Source organism: Gorilla gorilla, chromosome 15, assembly GCF_029281585.2.
Source record: "Gorilla gorilla gorilla isolate KB3781 chromosome 15, NHGRI_mGorGor1-v2.1_pri, whole genome shotgun sequence".
Taxonomy (NCBI): Eukaryota; Metazoa; Chordata; class Mammalia; order Primates; family Hominidae; genus Gorilla; species Gorilla gorilla.
Genome location: NC_073239.2, coordinates 33007337 through 33035102, shown reverse-complemented (window position 1 = coordinate 33035102; position 27766 = coordinate 33007337). Strand labels below are relative to the sequence as shown.

General features: G+C 43.5%; 1 long non-coding RNA gene across 3 annotated transcripts; it reads left to right on the top strand.

The window, feature by feature from the left end:
• On the top strand, nucleotides 1-27766 carry LOC101141473 (uncharacterized). Of its 3 annotated transcripts, XR_008671572.2 has the most exons (5): nucleotides 446-639; nucleotides 10525-10670; nucleotides 17046-17189; nucleotides 24440-24501; nucleotides 24866-27766. It is a non-coding gene; the product is annotated as an uncharacterized lncRNA (long non-coding RNA). The 3 variants fall into 3 exon arrangements; XR_008671571.2 differs by lacking the exons at nucleotides 446-639; nucleotides 24440-24501; nucleotides 24866-27766 and adding an exon at nucleotides 1-141 and having other exon boundaries at nucleotides 17046-21999; XR_002002615.3 differs by lacking the exons at nucleotides 24440-24501; nucleotides 24866-27766 and having other exon boundaries at nucleotides 17046-21999.

Genomic DNA, 27766 nt, shown 5'->3' with positions numbered 1-27766 from the left:
TACGTTCAGAGTGACTGTGGGCATTCTTTCCTCTGAGGTGCATGTCTAAGGTCATACTCGCATTCTTGGAGGTGGGCTTCCCTTCACCTTCAACCACTACTGTGTCTCCTTGATGATAAGCTACAGGAAAAGAAGAGTAGGGTAAGTTTAACTGCACTAATATTTAGTGGTGATCCCGGCACCCCTCCCCTGACAGAGCAAAGTCTTGGGGCTGAACCGAAGAGGTAGTGTGACCCTGTTTTATAGCAGAAAGAACATGCAGGCATTAATTACATGAATACTGAGACCCAGACACCACATGCAGCAGCTCAGGTGCCTAGTGAGGCTCCCACTGCAAAAGGCCACTGTTTCATCTTTAATAAAGCAAACATTAGATAAAGCACATTAGAAGGCCAAGTGACTCATTTCTATTTCTGGCCTTCAGACATCAGTGACCGTGGTGACCTCAGGCTGTGGACAGGAAGGATGGTTGAGGGGTTGGCAGCGGTAGGATGGGCCCCAAACCCTCTGCAGGATACCCTGAACAACTTTGGAAAGACTGCTGACCATTTTTGCCTTGAATGATGACGCACCAGGGCCCTCTGGTCCTTGCCCTCGTTCAGATCTGAGTCCTGTGCTGTCGTCTCCGTGAGCTTACCTGTGAGTACCCCTCTTTCCCACCACATTCTCACCAGTTTCTGGATCACTCTCCCAGCAGAACTAGTGGCTCTCCCCTTTGGAATCCCATAGGACTTGGTTCCTCTGCATCTCAGGAGTTTCTTACATTGTCTTATCTGTGGTTGTTCTGCCCACACCCGACCCCTAGGCCCTAGAGGGGCCTAGCATATGCACCCCAGTGCTATGCAAAGCCTGACAGTGATGACTAAAAAGCTACAGGCTGTCACGTAACATTGGGGGCTGCTAGCCCCACCTGAGACCCCACTGGGTTGCCAGAGCCTAGGTATTCGATCCCTGGTTTTCTAGATTTGTCCTGAAATTCAAAGCTCAAGCTACTGTAGCCAAATGCCCACAGTGGGCAGGGAGGAGGCCGGCAGGGGAGGGTAGGTGGGGTGCAGGAGCTCTGCAGAACTGTGCTGTGACCAGAGGACTGTTCCTGACTTGAGCCAGGCTCTGGAAAGCAGAATTTGGTCAGAAGGGAAGGGAGGTATTGGTGGGAGGGGTGCCCAAAGGACTAGCAGTTAGAGGAAAGAGGCCCATCTGGAAGCCCATCTGGGCTGGACCCACCCACCCTTTGGAATGCATTTATGCTAATTAGATACCATGTCTTAAAGTAGATTTAGAGGTTCATAATGTTTTTATTAAAAGAAAAGAAAAAAAAAAGAAACCATGTCAAATAGGTTTGGGATCTGATGGGCTTTAGGGTGGGAAAGTCAGAAGGCCTGGGGTACCTGATGGAGAGGAAGCAAAGGTGAAATTTGTGGTTTCTTAGGCCAGTAACCTATCTTCTCTAGACTGCAGTTGCCTCTCTAGACACAGCTTTGGTGTTAGGTCTGAGTTTATCCACCAGTTCTTCACAGGCCACTGGGGCCCCTAATGAGGCTCCTGGGGGGCTCTTTCCGGGACATCTGAGCAGGGTCTGGAGTCAGGAGGACCCTGCCAGGTTGTAGCTTGTGTGTCTTTGGGAATGTTGTGCAACCTCACTGAAACTCAGTTTTTCTTACTGTTAAAAAGGGTGTCGTGTGCCGGGTGTGGTGGCTCAGGCCTGTGATCCCAGCATTTTGGGAGGCCGAGGCGGGTGGATCACGAGGTCAGGAGTTAGAGACCAGCCTGATCAACATGGTGAAACCCCGTCTCTACTAAAAATACAAAAAAAATTAGCCAGGGGTGGTGGTGCGCACCTGTAACCCCAGCTACTCAGGAGGCTGAGGCAGGAGAATCGCTTGAACATGCGGGGCGGAGGTTGTAGTGAGCTGAGATCACGCCATTGCACTCCAGCTTGGGTGACAAGAGTGAAACTCTGTCTCAAAAAAACAAAACAAAACAAAACAGTTTATTAAGAAAGTAAAGGAATAAAGAATGGCTACTCCTTAGGCAGATCAGTGGCTTGGGCTGCTGGTTGACCATTTTTATGGTTATTTCTTGATTATATGCTAAACTAGGGGTGGATTATTCATTTATTCATGAGTTTTCTGGGAAAGGGGTGGGGAATTCCCAAAACTGAGGGTTCCTCCCCATTTTAGACCATACAGGGTAACTTCCTACATGGCCATGGCATTTGTAAACTGTCATGGGGCTGGTGGGGGTGTCTTTTGGCAGCCAATGCATTATAATTAGCGTATAAGCAGCGAGGACGACTAGAGGTCACTCTCATTGCTATCTTGGTCTTGGTTGGTTTTGGCTGGCTTCTTTTTTTTTTTTTTGAGATGGAGTTTTGCTTTTGTCACCCAGGCTGGAGTGCAATGGCACGATCTTGGCCCACTGCAACCTCTGCCTTCTGGGTTCGAGCGATTCTCCCACCCCAGCCACCCGAGTACCTGGGATTACAGGTGTGCACCACCAGGCCCGGCTAATTTTTGTATATTTAGTAGAGATACGGTTTCACCATGTTGGCCAGGCTGATCTCAAACTCCTGACCTCAGGTGATCCATCTGCCTCGGCCTCCCAGAGTACTGGGATTAGAGGTGTGAGCCACTGCGCCCGGCCTGGCTGGCTTCTTTAGTGCATCCCGTTTTATCAGCAAGGTCTTTGTGACCTGTATCTTGTGCTGAACTTCTATGTCATTCTGTCACTAAGAATGCCTTAACCTCCTGGGAATGCACCCCAGTAGGTCCCAGCCTTATTTTACCCAGCCCCTATTCAAGATGGAATTGCTCTGTTTCAAACACCTCTGATAACACCTCACAGGTTGTTAAGATAATTATGTGGGAAAGTACCTGAGGATGTGCACCACCAGGGCTGGTCTAGGAGTTCTTGGACCTGGCCTCCCTTCATTCCTTTCCTCTAGCTCCAGGGAGTTGGTGGTTATGGAGCTACTATGTGGCTCTCTGGCAAAGTTTCTGGGCTCAGAGCCTCAATCCCCAAGCACTGTGGCCTCTCAGAGCCTTTGGCTTGGTGCTTTCAGTCCCCAGTACTCTCCCTGGGGCTCTGGAGTAGGAGGCTGAATGCCAGGCCAGAGACCCCTTTGAGTCCTCATGGCTGGCATCTCCAGGCTGGGGAAGATGGAGAGGGTGCTTGTTCCCCGATCTTTGCAGAGTGGAAACTGGCTCAAGTCCCACACCCTGACTCAGCCACCCAATGTCTCCTGCTTCAAGGTTTCATTCTTTCTGGATGCCATTACCTGTCAGGAAAGGGGACAGGGATTGGCTATAGGTACTTCAAGCTTAAGCCTTGCATTGATTCACATAGGGCCTTAGCTTGCCAGAAAAAAAGGGCCCTGCTTAGAGGTGAATGTACAGGTGTTAAAGATGACACATTGACTCCCTGCACAATTCTGCCAACCCTAGCCCTGATTGTCTTCACTTGTCTACACACAGAGGCTAGGTTGTCAGTCCTGACCCAACTGAAACCAGTGATTCTTGACAGTAGAGAAGATCTTTTCTCTGGCAGGGCATATTTTCCAATAGAGCTTCATAAATAGGAAAATCCACCAAGAGTACAATTTTAAGAGGTAGAGAAAAGCCCACAGTTAGAGGATAAACTTGAAGGGGCCAACAAGAGAGATTTGTGCCAACAGCAGACATAGCTGTCTAGATACAATTAACAAAGAATTTGAGCTCCAAGCACTTATCAGAGACTCTCCCATGGCACTGCTCATTAAGTTTTATACATGGTAGTTGCTGACCGAATGACAGCACAAAAGACACAGACAGAAGGAAGGAAAAACACTGGGAGGAAGCGCTTGTGGAGGGAGACAGGCCTGTGTACAGCCTAGACTGAGGGACAGGTGGGAAGCATCGCAAACAGAAGGCATGGCAGGAAGCCCATTTATGCTGAACACGCACAAAGTCAGTGTCCCAGTCTTTGCGTGTCCCATGGCTATACCAACACATCCCAGGGTTGTCTGGCTTTTGAGTTTTCCCCGTGGCATGACACTCCTAATTCATGTTTAGGTTGTGGCCGACTCTGACTCACAGCTTTTCTTCTATTATTCTTGTACTCAGCCACTTGAGCACCAGGCTACACTTGTGGAATATGACTTTCTAGCTCTATTTTTAGAAGAGCAACATCATTCTGAGAATGGAGGGGTCATCTTGCAGTTTCTTCTCCCCGTAGTTGTCATGGTCAATCTTTTACATGAAAATTAGATGGGTCACTTCTGTGTTCAAACCCACTGCTCAGAGTAACAGCTAAGTCCTCATCGTGACTCAAAGCCTAACCCTCTCTGAGTTAGTTCCTATCCGTCTCTTTCAGCCTATTTACTCCAGGTACACTAAGCCTCCTTGCTGTCCCTCGAACTATGCCAAACACTCTCCTACCTCCTGCTTCTGCCTTGGTTTTTCCCACTGCCTGGAACATTCTTCACTCTCACTTATTTAAGCCTCTGCTCACTTGTCAACTCTTCAGAGAGGCCATCCTGATATGGGCCAGAGAAAAAAATCACTCACATCCTGCACTCCCTGTCCCCCTCACCTTGTATTTTTCTTCAGAGCACTTCTCAGCACCTGCCATTTTTATGTCTACTTGTTTATTACCTGTCTCTCCCACAAGAATATAAGCACCTTGAAGGCATTTTTTTAACTCACTGCTGTATCAATACCACCTAGAGTAGTGCCTAGCACACAGGTGGTGGTGAATAAATATTTGCTGGATTAATTAATGTCATGAAGATGTTTAAAACACCCACAATCCTCTGTGCTCACAAGACAGCTCTTGGAGGGGCATCCCTGGTAATTCACCTGTGCTTGCTTACCCACAAGAATATCTGCAGGAGCAGGGAACTTCAGCCAGTGCCCAGGTGTGTTCTGTAATCAGAGGCAGGGCCAAGAGAGTGCAGTGTAGGGAGGGAGAGAGTCAGGAGGGAAGGCGGCTACCCCCGGGTTCCATGTGTTTGCCAACTGGGAGGATTGACAGTCCTGACACGGGCAGAGCCATCTCCATGCTTCTCTCCTGCATCACAAGGGACCGCCTCAGACCTTGCCTGTCACAAACTCTCACAAGAGGAGGCTGTGTCTTGTCTGCCTCCAGCTCCCGGGCCCCTGCCACCCCCTGAGGATGACTTCTGGAAGTTCCTCAGCTCATCACCCTCTTCGCAGGCATCCTCTTCACCTCTCAGCAGTGGCAACTGCTGCTCCCCAGGACCTTCTTCCTGAGCTTCTTTTCCCTTCAGTGTGGGGACACTCCTAATTTGCCTCTTCAGTCTTTGACTTCTCCCTTTTGGCTTCCTTTTCTTCTTCCCCTCCCTAAAATGGAAGGATTTCTGTGTCAGTCAGAGTCCAAGCAGGAAAACAATTCCATGCAAGGCATTTCTTACAGAAGGGATGTATTCAGGGAATTGACTACTCCAGTGTTGGAGGGTTGGAAGGGCAAATGGAGATGCTGCAGTGACCAGATATGGTAACTACAGGAGTTCCTTCTCAGGGCTGGAGGGACAGAAGAGAAGAAGTGGGGCCACCAGAGCCTCCAGGCTCAGCCTTGCCTGGCCCATGTTCAGACCACAGAATGAGGATGCATTGTGATGGGGTTGAGCCTCTGGGGCGCTGGTATCTCCAGGAGGTGCAGTTCACCTGCTGCCAGGAGTGTCTGAAGAATTGGGAGCTAGCACGGGCAACCTATTGCCCATAGGCCAAATCCAGCTGCCACCTGTTTCTCCATGGCCCATGAGCTAAGAATGTTCTTCACATTTTGGCCAGGAACGGGGCTCATGCCTGTAATCCCAGCACTTTGGGAGGCCGAGGTGGGTGGATGGTCTGAGGTCAGGAATTCGAGACCGGTCTGGCCAACATGGCAAAATCCTGTTTCTACTAAAAATACAAAAAAAAAAAATTAGCCAGTCATGGTGGTGCACACTTGTAGTCCCAGCTACTTGGGAAGCTGAGGCAGGAGAGTTGCTTGAACCCGGGAGGCAGAGGTTGCAGTGAGACGAGATTGCGCCACTGCACTCCAGACTGGGTGACAGAGCAAGAGTTCATCTCAAAAAACAAGCAAACAAAAAAAGAATATTCTTCATATTTTAAAAATGGCTGAAAATAAAACCAAAAAGGAAGATATATCTCATGGCACGTGAAAATTATAAAACACTCAAACTCCAGTGTCCATCAATAAAGTTTTATTGCAATGCGGTCATCCTTATTCATTTATATGTTTATGTCTGCTCTTGCCATACAATGGCAGAGTTGAGGAGTTATAACAGAGACCATATGGCCTTCAAAGCTTAAACTACTTAATATCCAGCTCTTTACAGAAAAAGTTTGCCAAGCCCTAGGCTAGAGTCCTCCTGGAGGGACATTGACAGGAGCTGGAAACAGGAGGAAAACCCTTCTCTCACCCTATGTCCTTCAGCCACGTCTCAGTGCCTCTTAGTAGCAGAATTGAATAGGAAGCCAGCTGGCAAGAGAGAGTCTGGGAAAGGCTGTTGGCAGTCCCTTGGCCCTCACACCACAGGGGAGGGTGGCATAGGCCCAAGAGGCAACAGGCAAACAGCACAACTTGCAAGTATCTTATACTGGCCTTTTCCTCTTCTGTCTCTGCCCTCCCTCCCTTAGTAATCCTATCCACAGCCATGGCTTCTATCACATCTCTGTAGACAATGCACACATCCATGGCTCCATGCTTGACTTCTGTTATCAGTCTTGCTTTCTAACTGCCTTCTTGACAACTCCATTTAGAAGGCTTCCCTTCATCTCAAAGTCACCATGTCAATAGGTAGAATTCATATTTTCTATCAAGCTTGTTTCTTCTCCTCTGTTACCTATTTCTGTTGGCAATGCCACCATTATCCCTGGCGTCATGTTTGGATCCTCTCTGTCTCTTTTCTCTCGTGTCAAAGCATTTAGAAAGACCAGATCTTTCTCTGTAAGACTTCGCAACTATTCTCTACTTTCCCTTCCCAGCACCGTCACCTGGGGTTGTGCCACCATTACCTCTTGCCTAGATTATAGATATGACCTCATAATGGGTATTACCCCACACAAGTTTCATTCCAATTCCTCTCACACATAGTTGCCAGATTAATCTTCTGAATCATCAGATTCAAAGTCCTTTTGGTTTCCCTTTGTTTATGCATTAGCCAGAAATTCAAAATTTTATAAGTTCTGTATTAGTTCATTTTCACGCTGCTGATAAAACATACCCAAGACTGGGTGATTTATAAAGAGGCTGGGGAGGCCTCACAATCATGGCAGAAGACCAAGGAAGAGCAAAGGGACTTCTTACATGGTGGCAGGCAAGAGAGAGAGCCATGCAAAAGGGGAAGCCCCCTATAAAAACATCAGATCTCGTGAGACTTATTTACTATCATGAGAACAGTATGGGGACATAGCCAAACCATATCATTCTACTCCTGTGGTTTTGCAAGGTACAAAGTCCCTCCCGGCTGCTTTTAGGGGCTGGTGTTGAGTGTCTGCGGCTTTTCCAGGTGCATGGTGTAAGCTGTTGGTGGATCTACCATTCTAGGGTCTGGAGGATGGTGCTCCACTAGGCAGTGCCCCAGTGGGGACTTTGTATGGGGGCTTCGACCCTACATTTCCAGGCCCCCACTGCTGTGTATGGAAATGCCTGGATGTCCAGGCAGAAGTTTGCTGCAGGGGCAGGGCCCTCATGGAGAGCCTCTGCTAGGGCAGTGCAGAAGGGAGATGTGGGGAGGTACAATTCAAGGTGAGTTTTGGGTGGGGACACAGCCAAACCATATCAAGTCCCAGTGACTACAGTTTGGTTTTCCAAATTTGTTTCCTATTTCTTTCTTTCCTATCCTCTTCCTTTCCAATACTTTCATATAGCCTCTTGTTCCTTCAGGTTCTGTGCACTTTATTTATACTCTCCCCTCTGCCAGAAATGTTTTTGGTACTTTTTAGGATTAGGTTCAGTTATAAGTGAGAGAAAACCCAGTGTAAGGGGCCCATTGAGGTTGCACCAGAGCACCTGTGACCCGTTTAATCATCTCCCACAGCTTCTGCGCATCGAGAGAAGCAGTGGCAGCCTTTAGCTGAACTAGGTAAAAGCCTAGTTCCATTGTCTGAAATCTGGGCAAACTGTGAGGTGTAGTTTACACTCCAGAACTGACCTTTGGGACCAGGCTAAGGCTGGGGCTTTGCTGAAACATTCCCTTGCTTGTCCTCCTCCCTTCCCTGTCTTACTTTCCACACTCCCTTACTAGTTTCTCCTGGGAGCATTTTTTTAATTTTTATTTTTGAGACAAGGTCTCACTTTGCCACTAAGGCTGGAGTGCAGTGGCATAATCATAGCTCACTGTAACCTCAAACTACTATGCTCAAAGGAACTTCCTGCCTCAGCCTCCTGAGTAGCTGGGACTACAGGCACACATGACTGATCAGCTAATTTTTAAATTTTTTTGTAGAGACAGGGGTCTCACTATGTTACTCAGGCTGGTCTGAAACTTCTGGCCTCAAGCAATCCTCCTGTCTTGGTCTCCCAAAGTTCTGGGATTATAGATAGGAGCCATTGCTCCCTGCTGGGAGCATCTGTTTAATAAACTACTTGCACATAAAGCCTTGTCTTAGGATCTGCTGTGGTAACCCAACCTAGGACACTTGTAACAGTGGCTTAAACAAGATTGTAGCGGGCCTTATATCGTGCCTTCATGATCAGACTGCCTCAACATTGTAGTCCACATCCTCAACATGTGCCTTCTGAGGCCAAAGATAGCTGCTTTGTCTCCAGTCATCAGAGTCATGTTCTAGACAGCAGGAGGGAGACAAAGAAAGGAGGTGGGCATGCTCCTTCCACTTGAGAACACCTCATGGAAGTTTCATCCCTGACTTCTCTATAACCTTTTATGCAGAACATGGTCAGGTAGCCGTGCCTGGCTGCAAGGGCAGCTGGGAAATATAGCCTTTATTCTCAGTGGTCAATTGCACAGCTAACATTTTGGAATATGATTACTGTGGAAGAAGAGGAAACGGACATTAGGAGACAACTCGTAGTTTCAGTTACATGCTCCTTCTCATCTCTGCCTGTCCAGAGTCTTCCAAACCCAGTGTAAATGCCACTTTCACCTCAAATCCTTCCTTGAGCTACTAGTTAAAAGTTATCACTCCCTCATGGCACTTTGTGTGCCCTTTCCTTGTGGCACCGCAGTTTTTCTACCTGGCTTGTAGTTACTTAAATATGCCTTCCCCACAGGACTGTAGACATCTTTAGAGTAGAGGGCAAGCTTCAGTGAATTTCTGAGTTGAAAATTGAAATACTACAATCCCATACTCTGGAGAGTGTGGTTTTGGAGCCCGACCAATCTGGTTCAAAGGCAAGCTTTATCTTTAAACCAGTTATACAACATTCATTTGCTTATTCTCCACATATTTATTGGTGCTTCCGCTCTGTCGGGCACTATTACAGGTGCTGGAAACTTGGTGGAGAACGATACAAATAAGCACCCCACTCCCAGGAAGGTCATAAAGGATGAGGGCTAAGAGCACAGATTCGGCCAGGCGCGGTGGCTCATGCCTGTAATCCCAGCACTTTGGGAGGCCAAGGTGGGCAGATCACCTGAGATCAGGAATTCGAGACCAGCCTGGCCAATGTGGTGAAACCCTGTCTCTACTAAAAGTACAAAAATTAGCTGGGCGTGGTAGCACACGCCTGTAATCCCAGCTACTCAGTAGGCTGAGGCAGGAGAATTGCTTGAACCCGGCAGGTGGAGGTTGCAGTGAGCCAAGATCACACAACTGCACTCCAGCTTGGACGATAAGAGCGAGACTCCGTCTCAAAAAAAAAAAAAAAAAGAGCACAGACTCCATAGCCAGACTGCCTGGGCTTGCATCCCAGCTTCACGACTTACAAGCTGTGTGACCATAGATAAGTTACCTTGCCTCTCTGTTGCTCAGTTTTATCTTCTGAAACACAGAGATGTTCAGAGTGCAACTTTTCAGGATAGTGGTGGAGACTAAATGAGTTTACACATATAAAGTACTTAGAACAGTGCCTGGCACAAAATAAGGACTACGTAAGTGTTAGTTATTAGTATAAGCTTGCAGAGCTTACATTCTAGTAGGTGAGGAAATAACCTAAACAAACAAACAAAAAATATTAGGCAGGTGATAAGTGCCATGAAGAAAATAAAAGAGAAAGGTGGGAGAGAGCGCTGCTGAGGATCTGTCTCATACCAGGTGGCCAGGGAATGTCTCCAAGAGGGTTGACATTTAACAGCAATGAAGTGTTTGTGGGAAGAGCTTTCAAGGGCCAGCAGATACAGGGGCTGTGAAGGCAGGCCTGACCTGGCCGGCTGGAGGCTGGAGCACGCAGGTGGAGGGGAAAGTGCAGTAGATGGTCTGGGAAGAACTTGGGGCCAGACACCATGGGGGCTCTGTAAGTTGGGGAAATAATTTGGATTTGATTCTTAGTACAATGGCAAGCCACTGCAGAGTTTTAAGCAGCAGAGACTGATGTTTAAAATGCTAATGCTGTCTGCAGGTGGAAAGAGAATAGCTTGTGAGAGTGTACGAGTGGAATGAAGGGGTCAGATGAGAGAGCGCGGCGGAGATGGAGAGAAGCGGAGAACTTGATGCATATTTTGGAGGCAAAATCAACAAGATTGGCTGATGGATTAGAAGCAGAAGGTAAGGTGAAGAGAAAACTCAAGGGACACTCAAATTTTTGGCTAGAACACTTTTCGGAGATGGGGAGATGTGGAGAGAGAGGTGGGTGAGAATCAAGAATTCTACTTTGGTTACATTCAGTTGGGCAAATCACTTCAGCTCTCTAGGCTTCAGTTTTCTTATCTAGAGTAAGAAAATAATAATAATAATGTCCTCTTCTGTGGACAGAAGAGCACTGTGGTTAAGGGAAGAGAAGCCTGGGCTGAAATCTCAACTCTGCGTTTACTAGCTATGTGACCATGTGCCAATTACATTACCTCTCTGTGTCTCAGTTTCCTCATCTGTAAAATCAGAACAATCCTAGTACCTATCTCAAATGGTTGTTATGAAGAGTAAAAGATTTAATATTTACAAAGTGCCTAAAATAGTTTCTGGCACATGGTAAAGCTACAGTAGAATCATAGATATATAAAAACAAATAGGGTAGGCTGGGTGTGGTGGCTCATGCCTGTAATCCCAGCACCTTCAGAGGCTGAGGTGGGAGATTGCATGAGGCCAGGAATTCGAGATTAGCTTGGGCAACATAGCAAGACCCTGTCTCTACAAAAACTGAAAAAATTAGCCAGTTGTGGTGGTGCATGCCTATAGTCCTAGCTACTTGGGAGGCTGAGGCAGAATTGCTTGAACCCAGGAGTTCGAGGTTGCACTGAGCTATGATCATGCCATTGCACTCTAGCCTGGGTGACAGAGCGAGACCTCATCTCAAAATGCAAACAAAAACAAATAGGGTAGAATTGAACCTTATAGTAGATAAGTGGCTCACCTCCACAAGCTAATCATTAACCATTGTTAAACAAAGAAAGAAAGAAACACTTGTCCCCTCCGGAATATACTAGAGAGATCTGCCCAATTCCACATAATCTCTTCCAGAAAATGGAAGAGGAGGGAATATTTCCCAATTCATTTTATAAAACTTGTTTTATGCTGATATTAAAACCAAATAAAGACAGTACAAAAAAAGAAAAAGGAAAGCTACAGTCCTATATCCCTCATAAATGTAGACGCAAAAACCCTTAACAAAATATTAGCAAATAGAATTCAGCAGTTTATAAAAAGCAGTATATACCATGACCAATAGTGCAAGTCTCATTCAATATTCAAAAATCAGTCCATGCAATTTACCATACTAACAGGCTATTTTTTCTTCTATATATTTTATAGTTTTATGTTTCACCTTTAATTCTGTGTTCCGTTTTGAGTTAGCTTCTGTGTAATGTGTGAGGTTTATGGGGAGGCTGACTTAATCAACACTACTGATACTGGAACCCAGGAGGGAGTATAGGGAGAGGGAAGGCAGGAAGGAGCACAGGGGGTGGAGGAGAGTCCTGGGGATGTTCTGTGTTTTATATTGTGAAATGAACACCTTACCAATTCCTAGAAAAATAAAATAACGTATGACTTGGCAACAGTTTGTTGAATCAATAGCTAGGATTTACAGACAGAATATATCCTCAGGAAAGAAGGGGATGGGGGGAAAGGCTCCTGAAGGTCCTTGGCATGCAGCCTTGGAGGACATACCATCAATCTTTCCATGAATTAACCTCTAGTTTCCAGGAGCCTGAGCTGTACTCACCTGGTGAGGGCTTGGGGGTGGATAGGAATTGACAGACCCTTGGTTATGTATAGTGTCCCAGAGGAAGAAGCTGGAGCTCTTTGCCTGATGACAGGGGATGGTGGGAAGTGGGTGGCTGTGTGGGAGTGCTCTCTGGGTCATTTTCCTCAGGGCAGGGTGATGGGGATCTGGGGGAAGCTCTGTCCGGGGGCCTGGCTATTTGTCCTGCTCTGCATGGGAATGCCCAGCCAGTCCCGGATGCCCCTAGGGCAATCTCGAACCTACTGCTCTGCCCCTCTGTTGCCAAGTGGGCAATTCAGACCTGGGAGGTTAAGGGTGGGAAGGCATTATAGGGGAGAGGGTCATTTGGGTTCAGGAAGGTGGGCAGGTACAGGTTAGGAAACAGATTAAAGGCTTAGTGAAAATGGGAGGCCCTCAAAATGAGTCCCTGGGAGTTTGGGAGTGATGGCGCCAGATTCCCTTCTCTCATCTTTTGTAGGGCAACAGACTGCCTCATCTTGCCATCCTATACCACCCAGGGGGTGTGAGAGCCAGGGTGGGACATACAGGTGATACAAATAATTTGATGAGTGATTGTGTCATTGAAAAGTGGCAGCCCCCAGGATTTCTTTCACTGACTTTCTATCCAGCAGGCCTTCAGTGATGTCAATGTATAAGGTTTTATTATCTCTCAGCCTTTGTGTGGGCTTCTCCAGCTAATGCGATACAATAACTTACCCTGGCCTTCTCCCAGCTCTGGCATGGGGTGGCCAGAAGTATTTGGGGCCAGACATGTAACATATGGGAAAGGAAAGGAGAAAGGGCTGGCTGCGGTGGCTCACGCCTCTAATCCCAGCACTTTGAGAGGCTGAGGTGGGTGGATCACATGAGGTTAGGAGTTCGAAACCAGCCTGGCCAACATGGTGAAACCCCATCTCCACTAAAAATAAAAAATTAGCCTGGTGTGGTGGCAGACACCTGTAATCCCAGCTACTCAGGAGGCTGAGACAGGAAAATCGCTTAAACCTGGGAAGCAGAGGTTGCAGTGAGCCGAGATTGTGCCACTGCACTCCAGCCTGGGCAACAGAGAAAAACTCCGTCTCAAAAAAAAAAAAAAAAAAAAAAAAAAAAAGAGGAGAGAGAGAGTTATCATCCTATCACTGCTTGCTATGTTCCAGGTATGCTGCTAGGTGCTTCACAGGTACAAACCACTGCAACTCATTGGAAGATCTCATTGGAAGAATCAGGCAGTTGTCAAGTTCATGATGGCAGATAGAAATTTTTCACAATTCTTAGTTTCGCTGGAAAGTTCAAATTTTATTACTGGCAGCAAATATTGTCAACTAATTTTCTTGAAGTGAGATTCTCTTTGCATTTCTAAGAAAGTGCCTGCAAAATACTCAGACCTGAATAATCATAGTTTGTCATTCTTTCCACTAAAAGTCGTGTTTCATAAAAAATGTACACAGTTCAGCTATCTTGCATGGTTGCACGAGTACTGTTTCTTGAGATACCATTGTTCTTTAGTATGCAGCAGAAACGTTTAATGTATACTTCCCATTTCTTCACAAAGATTGTTGAAAAAACATGTTCTCTTGAATCAAGATTTAAGAAAATAACTGGAAGTGAAACTGGCTTTTCCCCCTCATTGCAAGTGTGTGGCATTAGGGAATAGAATGACGACTGGGACAGTTTGGTGCCACTGCTTTGATTTGTGCTAAATGCCAGCAGTTTTACCCACCATTGCTTTTGTGTCATCGAAGAAAATATCAAAACTGTTGTTCTAGAAGAAACCATGAAAATAAAAAAAGTCAGCACTGAAAATTTTACCACCCTTTGTGTTTTTTTTTTTTTTGCCAAGTATTCCCATAAAAGAAAATGATTAGTTGGTGCTGACACTGGATGAATACAAGAAAACAGCAAGTCTCCATGTGTGAGGCAAAAGTGCAATTATTTAGACAAGAGGTTAACTCAGTCTTCATGTTTGCAGCTACATGTTTAATTTGACGAGTGATTGTGTTGTTGAAAAGTGGCAGCCCCTAGGATTTCTTTCACTGATTTTTATCCAGCAGGCTTTCAGTGATGTCAATGTATAAGGCTTTATTATCTCTCAGCCTTTGTGTGGGCTTCTCCAGCTAATGCAATACAATAACTTACCCTATGAGAAGCTTCAGTAACTTTTTCATGGCCAGTTTGAAAAGCTAACAATTTTTGGATTTTAAAGAGCTCACCATATCTACATTTAAAATGCTTAATTCGTTTTTCTCTAAACTCTAAATGATTGGTCTCAAAGTGATGCTGCAACTAACTATTAAGAGTAAACAAATAAGTTTAGTAATAGTATTGCTAAAATACTCTTCAAAATATTCTGTTGAATAAGACATAATAAGTTGAATTATTACTATATATATAGATGAGGGAAATATAGATTTCATTATATTTTTGGTTTTTATGTAGTTTTTCACAGTTTCTTCAGAGTATATCCCTCCCTTCCGCTAGTCAGACAACTCCCTGATATGCCAATTTCATCTTTAAAAACTTTATTATTTATTTATTTATTTATTTTATTTTTAAATTAAATTGATATAAAAAATAAATAGAGGTGGGGTCTTGCTGTGTTGCCCAGGCCAGTCTTGAACACCTGGTCTCAAGCAATCCTCCCACCTTGGCCTACCAAAGTGCTGGGATTGCAGGTGTAAGCAACTCCACCTGGCCTAATTTCATTTTTTTTTTTCAGTATTTTTATACTGGGACGGTGCACCTGTGGGTTGAGAAAGCAAATCTAATCAATCCATCTTATGCCAATGATAAATCCTTGACTATAAGAATAAATATATTGTAAAGAAATGGTCTAATAACAATTTTGGTTAAAATTACACAATTCATTAGGGTTTTAAAAACATTTAAAAATGTTATTACAAAACAAGACAAAGTATATTGTTTCTTGTGTTTTCAGACAGATGTAAGAAAAACTTCAGAATTTCAAAATAAAAATTTATTAGATAATAGTATTGCAATTATAGCAGGTATAACTGAAGACAGCTAGGAAGAACACGGTAAGAACACAAGAAGAAACTGAGTTGTCTCCAAACAAGCATATTTGTATACCCTAAATCTACTTCTTTAGAAAAAATTGGAAAACAGTGTATACATACACATTTCATTAGCTGTCAGAGCAGTGGTGTCATCACTTGCCAAGTAGCCTCTGGAAAACTCCACTGTATGTTTGTGAGAGAGTAAGGGTGTAAAAGGCAAATAATGTCCTACTTCTATTATGAAAATAATTTTGACCTCTTGGAACCCTACAAAGGGTTCCCTAAGGGGTTCCCTAACCACACATTGATAACTGTTAAACAAGGGTAATATTTATTCTGTGGAATGTTAGGCAGCTTTACAAAGCAATGAGATAGATATATATTGCCATGCAAAAAGTTGTACAACAATGCAACAGTGTTTACAATATGATACACACGCACACAAAGAACAAGCCTACATGTTCTATGCTTACATATATATATTCAAATGCATAGAAAAGCTCTAGAAGAACACACTATTAACTGTGCTTACTTTTCGGAAGAGTACAGGGATCTGGTGGCTTAATGTTGGAGAACTTTTGCTTTATCTATATTTTGTAAATGGTTACAAGGAGAATGTACTCATTATTACTGGTGTCATTTAAATCTATTTTATAAAGGATATTTTGTCTTCACTTTTCTTCTGGATGATGTATAAAATTTATACAATTTTGATATTTTTTTCAGATCAATTAATTGTTACTGTTCTCTGGAAAATCCTTACTAGGGCAGAGGAGTATGATTGCTAGATAAAATACAGAATACCTAGTTAAGTTGGAATTGCAAATAAAACACAAATCAGTTTTTTTTAAATGTAAGTATGTCCTATGCAATATTTGGGACATACTTATACAAAAAGGTTATTTGTTGTGTACATGAAATTCAAATTTAACCTGACATCCTGTATTTTGATTTGCAAGTCTGGCAACCTTATAAAGGGGACATAGGGAGGTGGCCCTTTAGTGCCAAGATGTGGAGTAGAACCCAGATCCATTGGCAACTTACTGATGTTAACCGAAGTGTATTGTATGCCACCTTTGACAGTCAGAGCTCACTAGAGGATAAGGAAGCTCTGACAGGAGGATAAGGAAGAATAAGGAAGGAGGATAAAGAGGATAAGGAAGCTCTGACAGTCAGATAAGGAAGCTCTGACAGGAGGATACTGGGGGCAAAGTCATGCAGGCAAGCCAGCTTTTCTCCTGATAAATGCCTCTATGGCTGGTCAAGTTAGTGAGATACTATGATAATGGGAGTGGGGACTGAGTTGGAGGGAGGTTGTAAAATGTTGCAACTGGCATTTGGGCTTCATGTTTAAAAATGAACAAGTCTTGCACAAAATGTAGCCCTTGGAGTTGCGCTTGCATAACTCTCCTGTAGCCACCATAAGGTTGGTAATATTTCCTGTGTTTCTGGGCTCTAATAAGGCCCCTATCTTTCTACATTACCCCATGGCTATCAAAGGCTGCGGCTACTAAGGGGGATTTCCTTAAGATGGTAAAAGGTTATTGCAAGAACTTTCTTTTCCACCTTATTTTCTTCCCCTCAGGGGGATGTACATATACCACTTCCTCCATTTCTTGTTTTTCCACACTTTTTTGTCTTATAAAATTTCACCCTAGTCAATACTTCCTCAAATGTATAAACCCTTAGTTTTTTTCCTTAGGGTTTTTTCTTCTTTTCTCAGTTTTTTACCTCTTTTCTCTCTTTCAGATTTTGCCATAGAGAAATCTCTTGCTTTTTAATCTCTCCAATTTGTGAACCAACCAACCAGTCTACCAACCAGCCAACCAACCAACTACTCAACCAGTCAACTGACTCCTCCCGGAGACAAAGATTGGAGAATGCTTGAATCTGGTACAAAGACTAAAGCAAAGTAATACTGTGTCATGTACAGACCTCAACTCTGTGAAGACAGTCCCTCATGCTGTAGGAAGTCAGCCTTGAATATCTAGGCTTAGGGGAGGCTGAGAAAGGTCACCACTGGAGAAGTAAGCGGTTGGGGCAGGTCAGGATCCAGGGCTGCCCTGGATCCAGGGCTCTCAATTCTTATGGAGAGATTTTGCTTTTATAAAACGTCAGACCTGCTGGTGTTTGCACTTAGTTTTCTTTCTTATAAAAATCAACTCTATTGAGATGTACTGCCCAATCAAGATATAGAACATTTGCATCACCCTAGAAAACTTCCTTGTGCCCCAAATCACATCACAGATGTGATTTCTAGCACTATAGCTGAGTTTTGTCTATCCTAGAACTTTATGTAAATTGTCCTTTTCTTTTGACTTTATGTAGTTTTTCTCTCATGTGGAAGAAAAAGAATTATTGTAGTTTTATGGTTTTTAAAAAATATTCAAATCAGATTCATCTGACATTTATTTTGGTGTAGTGTGTGAAAGGCACAGATCTAATTCATTTATTTTCTCCCAGAGAGCTACCTGGTTGTTTCAACATCATTTATTGACAAATGTATCTTTTTTCTCACTGGTTTAAATGCCACCTTTATCATACATTAAATTCCCAAGTGTGCTCAGGTATATTTCTGGACCCTCCGTTCTTTTCCTTTGATGTGTTTATTCGTGTCTCAATACAATACTCTTTTAATTATGGTTGGTTTATTTTTAAAATGTCTCATATTTTAGAATTTTCTGCTCTATCTCTTCAATGGGTTACCTCTCACCAAGGTTCCCATATTAGTTATCTATTGCTGCATAACAAATTCTCCTAAAACTCAGCAGCTTGAAAATGTGTTATCTCACACTTTCTGAGAGTCAGGAACCTGAGAGCACTGTAGCTGGGTAGTTCTGGCTTAGGATCTCTCATGAGGTTGTGGCTATGCTGTCAGCAGGGCTGCAGTTGCCTCAAGACTTGACTGGGGCTGAGAGATTCCCTTCCAGGCTCAGTCACATGATTGAGCAAACACGCCTTAGTTCCTCACTGGTCTCAGTTCCTCGCTGGCTGTTGGCTGGAGGACTCGGGTCTTTGCCACATGGGTTTGCAATAGTGAGGCTCCCAATATGGCAGCCAGAGTGCTCAGAGAGACAGAGAGGAGAGAGAGAGCAAGCCTAAGACAGAACACTCTGTTTTTTACATCCTAACCTCAGAAGTGATGGACCATTACCTCTGGCAACTCTGGTGTGGTGTGAGAAACTTACGTGGGTGCGAGTACCAGTGGGCAGGGATCATAGTGGCCATCTAGAGGCTGGCTCCCACAGTTCCAATCCTGGCTCTCTTCTCTTTTCACTTTATTCATGCTCCTAGGAGCTCTCTTCCATTTGATGAGGCTGCTTCTACCTATGACCAATAATCCCCAAATAATTCTCCTTATCGCTAACTCAGTCTTGAACTCCAGAACTATTTATCCAATTGCAGGGATACCTCCTCTGAAATATCCCATAGTGATCTCCATGCCTTTAATGATGTTTTCCTGGGGTACCGTCTGAACCTTAGACCTACTTCTATTTTGACACGTATCCCTGCGTTGCATTTATCTGATTCCTCCGTTAGACTATAAGCTGATTTTTATTTATTTCTGTAAGCTTATTGAGGGTAGGGACTATGTTTTCATTATTTTTTTGTGTTTGCAGTACTTGGTGCCTAGCATGAAGTGGGGTCTGGAGCCTGCTTGAGTTTGGAGCTGTGGATTCATGGGTCCATCTGTTTCCATTGTGTGACAGCATCTTTGGAGACAGCCAGACTGCCAAGAATGGGTCCTCAAACTGTGCTTTGTACTTTTTTTTCTTCTTTTCCTTTCCCTCTTCCTCCTCCCAGTCTCAAGAGGTAACTTTGAGACAAACTGCATATATGTTACCTTTCATCTCGAAATAACAATCTCAGAATGTGCTATGAACCTCCACTCCCTTTCTTTCCCATGCTATGCTCCCATGCCTCATGTACAGTTATTTACCTAAAGGCTTGTTAAGCACAAACCATGTTCTCTTATCTGCAATATATTTCCTTAGAAGCTTTGTTGCAGTAGGTAGTCAGGCAGACATGAGCAGGGCAGGAGAGAGCTCCCCACCCCACACCAGGAATACCAGTTGTTACGCTGTTTCTCTAAAACAATAATTGGCCACAGATGGTGCCAGGGAAAGGCCATCTCCCAATATATAGAAACACCTGAAGCTGGTGATCAGTAGCTTCCAGATAAGATCTCAGGAGTTGGGTGAGTGGGCTCAAGCATGCACATCAAGAGGTAAAATGGCTGAGTTTAACTGGTATATGACCACCTTCTAGGAATACTCGACTGGTAAGGGAAGAATGCTTAAAGTGAGCATGCATACAACTCCAGTAAACACACTACACATGAAGCCCCTGTCAGGTGCTGGCAGGCCATTGCACATGCAGAATGCCAGTATGTAAGAACTCAAGTCCAAGGTCAGACCTGGCACTCGATCTCTCAAGTTGCTTGCTTGGCCCTCTTTCTAGCATACTTTACTTCCTTTCGTTCCTGCTCTAAAGCTTTTTAATAACTTTTCACACCTGCTCCAACACTTGCCTAGGTCTCTCACTCTGCCTTATGTCCTTCAGTTGAATTTTTTCTCCTGAGGAAGCAAGAATTGAGGTTGCTGCAGACCTGTATGGACTCACTGCTGCTAACGTACTTTGGTGCCATGTGGCTCGGATACATTCCCTAGTGGTAAGAGATCTCTACCTCTCACCTTCTTCAGCTGGAGGTGTTCAACCCCTGTACACAGTTTCTTCTCTCTTTTCACTCTCCTGCCTACTAACCAACACTCAGAATGATTCCTGTCAGCCACAGAGGCTCTGCTACCCCCGGCTTATCTCTCAGTTCACTGTGACTGGTGGGTTGAGGGGGTAGGAAGGACCTTGGAGTCTGCATAGAGTAGCTCTGAGGCAGTAATGGCTCTCCTAGAGAGGAAGCTTACAAGAGTAGCAGGGCTAAAGCCTAAAACCATGCAATACCTGGGGTTTCCTCTGCTTTTTCAACTAAAATCCACTCTTTTCCAAAATCTTCACTGTCTATTCTCCTGTTTTCCCTGTGTGTATTCTGCAATGGCCTCGCACACCCACTGAGTGTCTGCCTCAGGGGCAAGTCTGCCTCTTCTCTGGTTTCACTTCACATGCTGTGTGACTGTCTTCTCTGCCTTAAAACTCACACTCCCTGTTATTTGTGTGCCCACAGCTCTTGATGCATCTGCTCAGCAGCAAAGACAAGGGCTCCATTTGTGATTATCCCGAGATTTATACTTGTATACTTGTTTTTACTCTACCAGTGCAGATGACCTCCAACCTTTCCCCTGTCTACTGGCTCACTGCTGGGACAGACATTAATTGGAACTCTGGCTCTGCCAGCTTCTTATGACTTACAATATGCTCTTCACTCCTTTTACACCCCAGGGCCAGGTTTTCTCGTGGCATTTGAAGCAGTTTGTCTGCCTGCATAGGACCTCACTCTGCTTTTTTTTTTGAGTTAGGACTCCTTTGGGGAGAGGGAAATTCTTCCTTTGTCATTTGCAAGTTCTTGCCCCAAGCTCCAAGTCCTGTGGAGGTTACTCGTTTATGTCAAGAGGGCAAATAAATGTTGCTCTCTCAAATCCAAGGGCTGATATTTTTTGTGAGCATAAGAAGGCTTTCCTTGAGTATTCCTCTTGCTTCCTTCCACTTTCTCCAGTAGCCTCCATTTCTCTAATCACTTCCACACCCTTGTCAATGTGCATCAAGACCTTCAAGGTCATATTCGAAGGGAAGGAAGTCCACCCCCTTGTGGCAGGACAAGACAGGCTTCTCATCCACTTAAAGAACATGGGAAATGGGAATCTGAGAAAAGAGACAATCATTTTGTTGCTCTGAGCGAGCATCACTATAAGGTCATGGATACAAGGATACAGGCCATCCCAAGGCTGCAGGATCAAGAGACCCATAGGACAGAGCTGAAGGCTGGTCCCAAGCTAACAGATAACCATTAGAACAGAGACCAAGGCAAGGTTAGAGGTACACAGTAATATCAGTTCATTCTGGAACCCCAAGGATGAACAGGGGGCCCCCTGTTCACTCCAGCATTTCCTTTGTTCTCAAGTGGGTAATTGTGATGAGATGGGACCAAAGTTAAAGGTACACAGTAAGACCAATTCATTCCAGAACCCTAAGGACAAATGGGGGACACCCTATTCAGCATAATAGGAAAGTAAGAAGGGGCAGCATCTTTTTCCTTTTTCCTCCTCTGTTCTGTCTTCACAGATGGGTAATTGTGTCTCCAGACCACAGGACATGTCTCTCGGATTCATCCTCCAAAACTGGAAAAAGTTTGATTCCCCTAAACCTTAAAACAAACAAACAAAAAAACCCCCTAGTTTTTCTTTATAATATTGTTTGGCCTAAAAATAAACTGGGAGAAAATACAAAAGTCAGCCTTAGAACTTAGTGCCTTTATGCAGGAAATCCTCAAATTAGCCTCCTTGGTCTTTTATAACTGAGAGCAGAATAAGGAGGGCAGGGCTAGGGAGAAAGAGAAATGCAGGTACTAGAGGCAGGCTGAACTATTAGCTGCTTTGCAAGCCCACCAGTCCCCTCCAGGTTGCCCTAAGGACACTCCTCCAGATAAGTGCCATTGGTGCTGAAAGACAGGTCACTGGAAGGCAAACTGCCCCAATGAGAAAATTGGGAAAAAGGCCCACATGGCTTGCCCTGTCTGCCACAAGCTTGGCCACTGAAGATGGGACTGTCCTGAAGGCTGAAGGGCCCCGGGACAGAAACCAAACCTCTTATGGCCCTGAGCTGAAGTGGCTCTCCACTCCAGCTGGCTTCCAAATCAGACATTGTCACCAACAGGACAAAGCCAAGGGCAACTCTGGAGGTGGCAAGTAAAATTTAAAGTTTCCCTTTTGGGCTTAAGAGCTGCCTACTCTGTGCTAATCTCCTTCTCTAAGCAACCCTCCTCCAAATCCTGTTGGGATCCACACCCCTTTATATTACTTAAGGGACTAATTACCATTCTCTCACCAGTCCCTGGTAATGTCTAGATACCCCACACCTCCTTGGGGCAAAAATATGCTTTCCAAGATGGATGCCTACTTAATATTTAGCCTATCTTTGAATTCATCTTTCCCTCTGATAGCCCTATTTCTCCCAAAAAGCTATCTAAATCTTTAACGTAAACATTTCTACCTCAGGGGTTTAGAAATAGCCCACTCTTACTCGAACAAGCCCTAGCAAAAAAATCTAACTGAGCAATCTCTTGAGAGGGATAACTTCTACAGTAGGTAGACAATCTCTTTATCTGCTCTCACTTCATGGGACTTGCGCAGCAACATGCAGTACAATGCTTAACTTTCTAACAGAAGGAAAATTACTTTGTTAATTCAAAGGTTATAGAGATAAAGAGGTATTTTTGGTGAGGAAGGTTATAAATAAAAGATTTTATATGAGAAAATTTCTTGTATGGTAAATTCTTGTCCTAAAGTAAAATGACTGGTTGTTTAGAAAGAGAGATGTTTAGGACAAGTCAGAAAGTCCAAGAATGTTGTAGATGGTTTGTGTAAGTTGTAAAAAGATTCGTGAAAGGGAATTTATTAAAGAAATGTTATACAATTTTAAAGGTTAGTAGGTCTACTAAATGCTTTAAGGTCATAAGCAACTACTATGACTCTTAACTGTGCAACTTGCCTGCTTTAAAGCTATTAAATTCTAGGTAAGGTCCTGGGACATGCAGAGTTAGTCACGCCCCCTAGCTATGCTGGAAAGTCAAACCTTATCTGCAGTTCTGTCTGGTGTTCTAGGCTCCAAACCTAGTACATAATTAGAATAGCTTACTTACTATGATTTTCACCAAAAGTAAAAGTTGCTAAGAGTTAACAATGTAACATGTCTGGAAAAGCGGTTTTACAGGCAAGGCGTATAAGGAAAATAGAATGTGCTTTTGGTAAAACCTTATAAGAAGGCATGGTAATGTAGACATTTTTGCTTAGTTTAGAGGGTTAAATAATGGTTTTAAGTTAGATAGAATAAAGTTGAAGATTTGAGCAAGTTGTAGGAGGTCTGTGAAAGACTAATCTTGTAAAAGAAATTCTGCATGTGAACATATTAGCTAAAATTAAAGGAGCATTATTCAGTTTATCCATAAATTGAACATTGGAATAAACGTACAACATGGTTTTCTTAGAGCATTGTTCTGTTCTTTAACAGAAAATTGTAAAGGGTTAAAAAAGGTTTATAAAAATCTTACCTTATGGTCAAACTGATTAAGATTGGACAGATTTATCTACAAAGTTTTATTAAGAATTGTGTTTAACATCAATAGTATACGAATGCAAAAGTAATATTTAGCTAAAATTGTGTAAAACCCTTGTAATTCTGATATGACTTAGTATATGTTACCAGTGATAATTGTAATTGTTATGTTAAATTATTGTGTGCCACAAAGATAGCAAATTTCCTTGTCAATTGCATCTTTGGCCGTGGCTGCCCTAAGACTTTTTGTCATCCACAGACCATTATTGTCTTCTTTTGAACCTCTGTAAAAGATGGTTTTATAATCACTATAGGACCCTAACAGGTGCTCTTAAATCCAGGTTTCTGATAACTTTGGAGGTTGTGACATTAGAATAGAAGAAAAAACTTTCAGGACTCTCATGGAGAGCTGAAATATTCATGAATATCAAGCAGAATAGGAGTTAATTGCACGGCCTGAACTAATAGAAGACTGAAATAATCTTTTTGTGACTTTTTGCTGAAAACATTGCTGATCCTTTGTTTTTCAGAGCCAAGAAAACTTTTCTCCTGAGCTGTTTACAGCTTTTAACAATTAAGTAAAATATACTGCTGTAAGCAAAATTTGGAGCATGTTTGTTTCTTTCTACATGATTTCTTTAGAATTTGGAAACTATTTGTGAGTATTCTAAAGTTATGGCAATATAGTTGTTTGCATAAGTGCAATAAGAATCTGTTTCCTTTTGCAACAGGACACAATTGGCGAAACTGATTATTTTACCAAGGCTTTGACTAGAATGGTGTGCTTTCCTTTAAGGAATCAAATTTGACTTACAGAGCCAATAAAAGCCCCTTGAGAACACTGCCCTCATAGCTTGTCTACACAGTTCTTGTACAGGGTTCTTGACTTGTGGTAAGTAGAGAATGTCACTTTCTGACAGGTCCAGGAGCCTCAAGTTATCTTGGGACCTCTAGAGGAGAGGAATTTACCCAACTCATACAGGTATTTGATGGCACAAACCCATGGCTTTTCTTAAGGCTTTAAAAAGTCTTATCTGGGATTCCTCATGGAACAGTTTCATCAAAACCCATTTTAAAAGGAGATTATATGGCAAATAATTATTTTTACTGTATTCTATGTAAATAATCAGGCTGAGTATAATAAGACTAAAGCTTATTTTGTAAATAAGTCAGTCCTACCATGATTTGTTTTTAGCAAAAAAAAAAAAAAGGGAAATTAGAGAGAGAAAAATTATGTTTCAAGAACTATGGTATACCTGTTATTAGAGTCTAGTCTTATCAGTTGCTTTTGAGTTTTTTTCTCCCACAATTTAGACTGACCCTGCTTATTCCTGTGAACCAACCAGTGATCTCTGGCTGCAGCTCAGAAGAAACAAGAGGGATGGGCCATCAAGCTCCAGATGATCCTCAGTGAGGAATACCATCCTCTCAATATTCAGGAGTCACCCTTCTACAGAGGACCCCTAGAATGCTCATCAGTGGGACACAACAGAGGTGAAATTCTGCACCTGCCTCCCTTGGACCTGGCTGAATACTGCTTTCACCAACCCATGGAGCCACCATGCCCTGACAGCTAGCAAGAGGCCAAGACTCACAGAACAACCACCACTGCCCATCTGTCAGCAGGAGGTAGCTATAAAAGACTGATCTTTGTCCATTTTCCCCAAACATTTGGGAGTTTTGGATGAACTCTTGATGGGGGAAGAGTTTACAGTAGGTAGTCAGGTAGACATGAACAGGATAGGAGAGACCCCCCACCCAGGAATGTCAGGAGACCATCAGGTGATGGTCAGACAGTTGTTATACTGTCTCTCTAAAATAATAATTGGTCACAGCTGATGCCAGGGAAAGGCCGTCTCCCAACAGATAGAAACACCTGAAGCTGGTGATCAGCAGCTTCTTGATAAGATCTCAGGAGTTGGGTGAGTGGGCTCAAGCATGCACATCAAGAGGCAAAATGTTGGAGTTTAGTATATGACCTTCTTCTAGGAACACTTGACTGGTAAAGGAAGAATGTCTCAAGTGAGCCTGTGTACAACTCCAGTAAACACACTGTGCATGCAGCCCCCTCCCAAGCGCTGGCAGGCCACTGTGCATGCAGACAGCCCACCCCAAGGTAAGAATCAGGGGAGAAGTAACACAACCCCGGAAGCCTGGCAACATATAAGACACCAAGTCAAAGGTCAAACTGGGCACTTGATCTCTCAAGTCACCTGCTTGGCCCTCTTCTAAGTGCACTTTACTTTCTTTCATTCCTGCACTAAAGCTTTTTAACAAACTTTCACTCCTGTTCAAAAAGTTCCCCCAGTTTCTCACTCTGCCTTGTGCCCCTCAGTCGAATTCTTTCTTCTGAAGAGGCAAAAACTGAAGTTGCTGCAGACCCATATGGATTTGCTGTTGCTAACATACTTTGGTGCAATGTGACTCATATGTTCCCTAGTGGTAACATCTTTAGGTCTCAGATCCTGATAGGGACCAGAAAGCTCTGGAATTCTCTCTGCAACAAAAGATTACATCAGGGACAGAACTCACTCCCAGCTGAAGAGTGACTCAATTATTAGGTCGGTGCAAACATAATTGCAGTTTTTGCATTGTTGAAATTTGCTGTTTGATATTGGAATACATTCTTAAATAAATATGCTTATGTTGGCCGGGCACGGTGGCTCACGCCTGTAATCCCAGCACTTTGGGAGGCCAAGGCAGGTGGATCACGAGGTCAGGGGATAGAGACCATCCTGGCTAACATGGTGAAACCCCATCTGTACTAAAAATACAAAACAAAATTAGCCAGGTGTGGTGGCAGGTCCCTGTAGTCCCAGCTACTCAGGAGGCTGAGGCAGGAGAATGGCATGAACCCAGGAGGCGGAGCTTGCAGTGAGCCAAGATCACACCATTGCACACCAGCCTGGGCGACAGAGTGCGACTCCGTCTCGAAACAAAAAAAAAAGAAAAAAAAATATATGCGCTTATGTTATATATCATTTTAATGTGCATTTCTTGCTTTGCATTTTTTTTTGCTAAGGAATTGTTACTTGCTGTTTATTTTATACTTATTTTAGACTATGGAAATGGTGTTAGACAAAAAGCAAATTTGAGCGATTTTCTTATTTGAGTTCAAAATGGGTTGTAAAGCAGTGCAGACAACTCACATCATCAACAATGCATTTGGCCCAGGAGCTGCTAACAAATGTACAGTGCAGTGGTGGTTCAAGAAGTTTTGCAAAGGAGACGAGAGCCTTGAAGATGAGGAGTGTAGTGGCCAGCTATTGGAAGTTGATGACAAATTGAGAGCAATTATCCAGGCTGATCCTCTTACAACTGCTCTAGAAGTTGCTGACCATTCTACGTTCAGCATTTGAAGCAAATTGGAAAGATGAAAAAGCTCAATAAATGGGTGCCTCATGAGCTTACTCAAAGTCAAAAAAATTATTGTTTTAAAGTGTCATCTTCTCTTATTCTGTGCAACAACAGTGAACCACTATCCAGTTGAATCGTGATGTGCAATGAAAAGTGAATTTTATATGACAACCAGCAATGACCAGCTCAGTGGTTGGACTGAGAAGAAGCTCCAAAGCACTTACCAAAGCCAAACTTGCACCAAAAAAAGGCCATGGTCACTGTTTGGTGGTCTGCTGGTCTGATCCACTACAGCTTTCTGAATCCTGGCAAAACCATTACTTCTGAGAAGAATGCTCAGCAAATTGATGAGATGCACTGAAAACTGCAACACCTGCAGCAGGCATCGGTCAACAGAAAAGGCCCAGTTTTCCATGACCATGTCCAACCACTGATTGCACAACCAACATTTCAGAAGTTGAATTAATTGGGCTTTGAAGTTTTGGCTCATCTGTCATATTCACCTGACCTCTCACCAACTGACTACCACTTCTTCAAGTATCTCGACAACTTTTTGCAGGGAAAACACTTCCACAACCAGCAGGATGCAGAAAATGCTTTCCAAGAGTTTGCTGAATCCTGAAGCATGGATTTTTATGCTACAGGAATAAATAAACTTATTTCTCATTGGCAAAAATGTGTTGATTGTAATGGTTCCTATTTTTATTACTAAAGATGTGTTTGAGCCTAGTTATAATGATTTAAATAATTTAATTATTATATTATTAATACTATATAATTAGTCATATTCTGTATTCCAAACCCTTTCTTTGAAAACTCCTATGTTCCCTCCACAAATTGAAGAGTGGAATTGCTTTCTACTCTTCCCCTGCTAGCATGGATAATAAAGA